This window comes from Mirounga leonina, unplaced genomic scaffold (assembly GCF_011800145.1).
Source record: "Mirounga leonina isolate KUSES-001 unplaced genomic scaffold, KU_Mleo_1.0 Mir_129, whole genome shotgun sequence".
Lineage (NCBI taxonomy): Eukaryota > Metazoa > Chordata > Mammalia > Carnivora > Phocidae > Mirounga > Mirounga leonina.
The window spans coordinates 70,212,421-70,218,420 of record NW_023270323.1 but is presented as its reverse complement, the minus strand read 5'-3'; the positions used below and the strand labels follow the sequence as shown (position 1 = coordinate 70,218,420).

The window sequence follows — 6,000 nt, the reverse complement described above, 5'->3', positions numbered from 1 at the left end:
GTCCAGGTTCTGTCAAGTGTCTCACTGATGGGATGTGAGCCTCCAGTCAGAACAATATCTCCAGAAATAAACTAAGAGGAGGGAAGGTCAATTTTCTTAGAGGGAACTGAGGGTCAAAGCCAAGAAAGCTGGGTTTAAAAAGGAAATTCGACCCGAGGGCAAGAAACACAGGCCCCAGGCTGGAGCCAGGAGCTATGTTATCTCCATCACCCACCATAGTTTCCTGCTTCTATAGATCCATTCCTCAGCCTGGTATTCCTTCCTTCTCCAAAACCCATCTTACAAATTGATTGGTTCTGCTGTTTCTTTTCTTTTATTTTTTTTAATTTTTTTATTTTGAGAGAGAGAGAGCATGCAAAGGAAGGAAAGAGGGGCAGAGGGGGAAAGAGAATCTTAAGCAGTCTCCATGCTCAGTGTGAAGCCCTACATAGGGCTCAGTCTCATGACCCTGAGATCATGACCTGAGCCGAAATCGAGAACCGGAGGCTTAACTGAACCGGAGGCTTAACTACCCAGAGACCCATTTCTGCTGTTTTTTTAAATGACTTTGTATCCATTGGCTTAACATTTGCATGCCACATTTTTCCAGTTGCATACTAACGTGATATTTGTCAGGGAAGTTGAAATGAACAGAAAATATTCTTTGTGACCAGTCTAATAAACTCTTCCAGATTATCTCTGCCTTTTCATTGTCTTTAAACTACTTTAAACTTTAAGCTACTTTACTACTCTGTGAATCACAGAAAACTGATACTGCAAATTAGTCTTATCCAGAGGAATGCAAATGAATCATGTCCAGTGGAATGCAATTGATTATTGCCCTGTGGATCATAACCGGTTTTCATCTGTCAAGAAAATTTATTTCAGCAGCTCTGACTGCCTCACAATAGACAGTTCAGAATGTTTGTTGGTTGAATGAATGACACTGAAGCTTAAAACATAAACCATAAGAACTCACCAATTAAAGTTTATAACTCTTACAGGTAAGATGGGATTGGTAGAGTTCCATGCATCTTTCCGCTGCTAAGGAACATTGTCCACGATGCCTCCAGGTCCTTCCACCTCCTCTGTCAACTGCCCACTACTGCTCTCTGCTCTGCAGTCTGCCATGAGAACACTCTCGCTTACTGCTTCTTTTTCTCCAGTCTTTGAGAGACCTTGCCTTGATGAGATCTTTGATCCCCCATGTTGATCAAAAACAGCAGGCAATCTGGAAGGAAAGCTGCAGAGTTACAACAGGGATACCTCGCTGTAAGATACTACACAACAATTACAGAGAGAGAGAGATTCAGAGACAGAGATAGGGAGGAGGCAGACTGATGTAGAGCATATCTAAGATGTGCAAAGTTTAAAAAAAAGATCAATTGCAGGAGCGCCTGGGTGACCAGTTGGTTAAGAGTCTGCCTTCGGACAAACTGAGGGTTGCTGGAGTGGTGGGGGGTGGGAGGGATGGGGTGGCTGGGTGATAGACATTGGGGAGGGTATGTGCTATGGTGAGCGCTGTGAATTGTGTAAGACTGTTGAATCACAGAACTGTACCCCTGAAACAAATAATACATTATATGTTAAAAAAAAAAGAAGAAGAAGAAGAAGATAGCAGGAAGGGAAGAATGAAGGGGGGGAAATCAGAGGGGGAGATGAACCATGAGAGACTATGGACTCTGAGAAACAAACTGAGGGTTCTAGAGGGGAAGGGGTGGGGGGATGGGTTAGCCTGGTGATGGGTATTAAAGAGGACACGTTCTGCATGGAGCACTGGGTGTTATATGCAAATAATGAATCATGGAACACTACATCAAAAACTAATGATGTAATGTATGGTGATTAACATAACATAATTAAAAAAAAGAAAGAGTCTGCTTTCGGCTCAGGTCATGATCCTGGGATTCTGGGATCAAGCCCCACATTGGGCTCCCTGCTTATTGGGGACTCTGCTTCTCTCTCTCTCCCTCTGCCCCTCCCCTCCCCTCATGCTCTCTCTCTCTTGCTTTCTATCTCAAATAAATAAATAAAATCTTAAAAAAAAATCAGTTGCAGAACAACATGTTAGTACCATCTATTTTTACTAAAACACACACACACACACACACACACACTGGTATATTCATTAAATAAAATGAGCCTAATATGCCGAACCTCTGAGAAAAGGTTGGAATTACGGAAAATATTTTCTTTATAGGCCATGTGTTTCTGTAATGTTTCAATTGTATTTACAATAGTCACATATTACAGTTGTAGTAATAAAAATAAGAACTATAAAAGATATAAAAGAAAATAAGAAAGCAGCTGATTCTGCAAATAAGAGCCCCCCAGATGCAGACCCAGGGCAGTTTTCCTGAGCACATGATGTAGCAAACATTAGCCTTTATTGTAGATTATTATTCTCAATCAGAACCAAGTGTGAACAGAGATGGGGTCAGCATATTACCTTCAAACACAAAACACAGCAAAATTTTCCTCATAATGGCTTTCACAGTACTTTCCAATAGAAATATACCTGGAGAAAAATGGACAAAGTCCATCAATCAGAAGTTTTCACTCTTTGATGGATGGTTCATAGCTTAGAAGGAACATAACACCAGGAATAATGCATCAGATAAGTCTTCTTAATCACTTATAAATCTTGAATATTTTATAATTTTATATAAATATTAATGATTAATGAGCTTGCTTTTCAAAGCTTTTGTTAAGCATCCAGTGGGTGCCTGGCATTCTACTTTATTTCACATGCCCACTTAATCAAGTGTTGATTAATCTTATTTAATAGATATTCTTTTCTCTTTCACTAGATGAGAAAACAGAGGTTCAGAGTGGTTAGGAAACTTGCCAAAAGACCAGTGACAGAGGTGACCTCATTACCAGCCACAGTGACATCAGGTAAAATGGGAAATGTATGTATAAATGAAATACAATGTTCCAGCCAGAAGAACCACAGTGATAATCAAACACAAGTTTCTCTTTGCATGGAGGACTCACCTTGGACAACTGGCCCAGAGTTTCCCGACAGTTTGGATCTGACATTTCCCTACACATTTTGGGAATAGCGTTTCCAAAAAAAATTCAGAGGGTCCCCAATGTCCACGCATGGACTCCCTAGGAAACATTCTGAGAAATATCTTAGGTCCCTAGGAGCTCTGAGCCCATTCCAATCATTATAAACTCATGAAGAGTAATATTTGAGCAGAGATGACCTGCTCCAAAATAGTGAAAAAAAGGTGCCTCATGGTACTGACTTAACTGAAATAGTCCTCATTTGATATATTCTAGCCATTTGACCCTGAAAATTCATACTTCTGGATTTGAAAGATGTGGTCAGCACACTGATAGTGTAATCTCAATACCCCAGTGATGGAGGTGCCTGCCTGCCCGCTGGCATGTTTTTTCTACCTTCTTAGAACTTAACAAACCTCCGGAGCTGTGGAGCTCTGGCTATATTTCTACATTACCACCAGGGGGCAGCAAAGTGCAAATAACGTCTCTAACTGCACTGGGTCTCCAAAGCTGGGCCCGGTTTGGGAGGACAATGTGGTTCTCATTCCGCCTGTGTTTCTCAGGTTTAAAATAATGGTAATGTAATTATTTTAGTCCTGCTCTGGAAACTGTCAGAACTGATTCATTTCAGATGAAAATATACTGCCTATTTACATCTGCATCCAAATCAGTTTTTTCGGGATTCAGGTTCTGCTCATTAAGGCATTTGCTCATCTAACCTGTTACTCAGAACCTACTGTCCACCAGGCGCTGCCCTGGGACCGGAGCCGTCTGTTATGGAAGTGGACCTTGGACAACCTCACCACCTTCCCGGGGCGGCGTTCCCTGCCACGTTCCCTTCTTTTTCAGTTTCTCTGAAGCATATTCTCATTTTATCTCATTTTTGTTTGTCTACCCTGCTCCTCACGAGCTGAAATTTTATTTGTTCTGTTAATTGGCGGACCCCCAGCTCTTAGTACAGTGCCCCCACATAGCGAGGGTTCAAAAATATATGTAGAATGAAACAATATAAAGCTATTGGCGCATGCTGCAGTGGAGGTGGGCGCATACAGCTTTGTCTGAACCAGAGATGGTTAAATTCCTCCCTCACATGATGCTCCAATTTCCATCCCCACCAGCAGCGGGTGAGAGTGAGACCCCAAAGGAGTAATATTTGATATGAGCATCCCAAGGAACTTGGGACATCCCCTGTTCTCTCCTTCCACAAGAGAGAGACTTGAGGTCAAAGTGGAGGAGAGTTTGCCCAAGACTACACTGGTCTTCAATGGTTGAGTCAGGTTCTAGGTGGGCACTCTTCACCCCGGCCTGCCTTCTGCCTACCTGACTTCTTCTTTTTCCTTAAACATCACCTCCCAGTGTAACAAACTGCATATGTGAACAACCCGATCTGCAAAATACGTATTTGGTAATTGGAAGAGACAAGATTCGGGCATCTGCTTCCTGGATCCCCAAACCTGCACTCTGGGAGGCACCTCTGACCAGCCTCTCAGCATGAGACCCAGTACTTACCTCCTAGTGCCTACACCGCTCTAGGTCCTTCAGAAATATCCAGTCCTTCGTTCCTCAACAATCCTGCGTGTGTGCTGCTATTATCCCCTTCTTTCTGATGAGAAAATATAATTAGGGCATCTGCTGTGCCGACATGGCACTTAGCATGGATTCGGGATCATTCTTTTTTTTTTTTTTTTAAAGATTTTATTTATTTATTTGAGAGAGAGAGAATGAGAGAGAGAGAACACATGAGAGGGGATAGGGTCAGAGGACGAAGCAGACCCCCCGCCGAGCAGGGAGCCTGATGCGGGACTCGATCCCGGGACTCCAGGATCATGACCTGAGCCGAAGGCAGTCGCTTAACCAACTGAGCCACCCAGGTGCCCGGATTCGGGATCATTCTAAGGGCTCCGTGGTTTAGCTCATCTAGTTCCCTTAACGGCCTTTGCGGTAAGTACCGATGTCGTTCCCTGTTACTGATGTGGACGCTGAGGTCCAAGCCGCTCTGCTGGGAAGTGGCGAAGCCGCCCTGTTGCACTGCTGTGCTCTGCTTCCTTGCTGAATAGTAGAGGCTCAGAACCGTGGAGTGCACTGACATCATCTGAAGCCACTTCCGTGAATGGCTTGTTTTGTTTTTGTTTTTGTTTTTTTCACAATATTAATCTACAGGTTTGGGCCAGAAAAGCCTTTTGTTAGAAAGTCACAGGTCTGAAACTCAGCAGCAAAGAGGAGGTCGTTAGCACGTAAAAGCTGCCCAGGCTGCAAACAGTATTTCCTCCCCGCGTCTATTCTCCTCTAATTTGGTGTCATCTGCCAAGATCTTTCTGGGATGCTGCAGCTGCTCATACAAGCTCTTGAAGGGATTGCATTCACTGGCCAAGGGATGGGCTGGGCTTTCTGTGTCCACCCTTCAATCTGGGCATCCAGATGCTGGCTCTGCCGTGGGTATGGGGGACTCCCCAGAGCTTGGCCACTCCAGTCTAAACTGGACAGTGAACTGAAGTCACCTCATAGAGACTTGGAAGTGGTGTTTGTGGGAACAGAGTTGGTTCGCTCTGTTATGCTGTCAAACTAATCTGGGCTCCAAGCCCCTTTGAAAGTCATCAGGAGAACACAGTCTAAAACGATGGACAGGAAGTCGATCTTCTGCTGGCTGGAGGTGTTCCTGTTGATGGAACTTTTACATCTGGTATGACATAAATGAGCAGAAAAGGTTTGGCTTACTCATGCTATCCTTAGTTGGTCTCTGTATGTCTGGCTGGAGTTCTGACCTCTGGAACTGGAACATACTGATCAATCTCAGAGCCCCTTTGTGGTGCATAAAACAAGGTGACCAACGAAGGCTTTGGAGTCCAATGGACTGGGAATGCTCCACCACACACTAGGGATGTGAATCTGGGCAAGTAACTTTGCCTTTCTGAGCTTCAGTGTCCTCTCTGTAGAATGGGGGTCACAACAAAGCCTTTTTCATGGGGTTGTTGTCAATATCAGGAACTTAATGTATACGTTCAATAAATG

The 6,000-nt window shown here is 43.8% G+C and overlaps 1 long non-coding RNA gene across 1 annotated transcript in view; it reads right to left on the bottom strand.

Moving 5' to 3' along the window:
* Nucleotides 1-965: 965 nt before the first annotated feature.
* The window catches only part of LOC118010698, a 48,469-nt gene continuing 43,434 nt past the window's right edge, over nucleotides 966-6,000 (bottom strand). Inside the window, exons 2-4 of the long non-coding RNA XR_004679298.1 lie at nucleotides 4,501-4,590; nucleotides 2,429-2,497; nucleotides 966-1,210 (exon numbers count right to left, since the gene is read on the bottom strand). This is a non-coding gene — a long non-coding RNA (uncharacterized LOC118010698). The remainder of the gene's footprint in view (nucleotides 1,211-2,428; nucleotides 2,498-4,500; nucleotides 4,591-6,000) is intronic.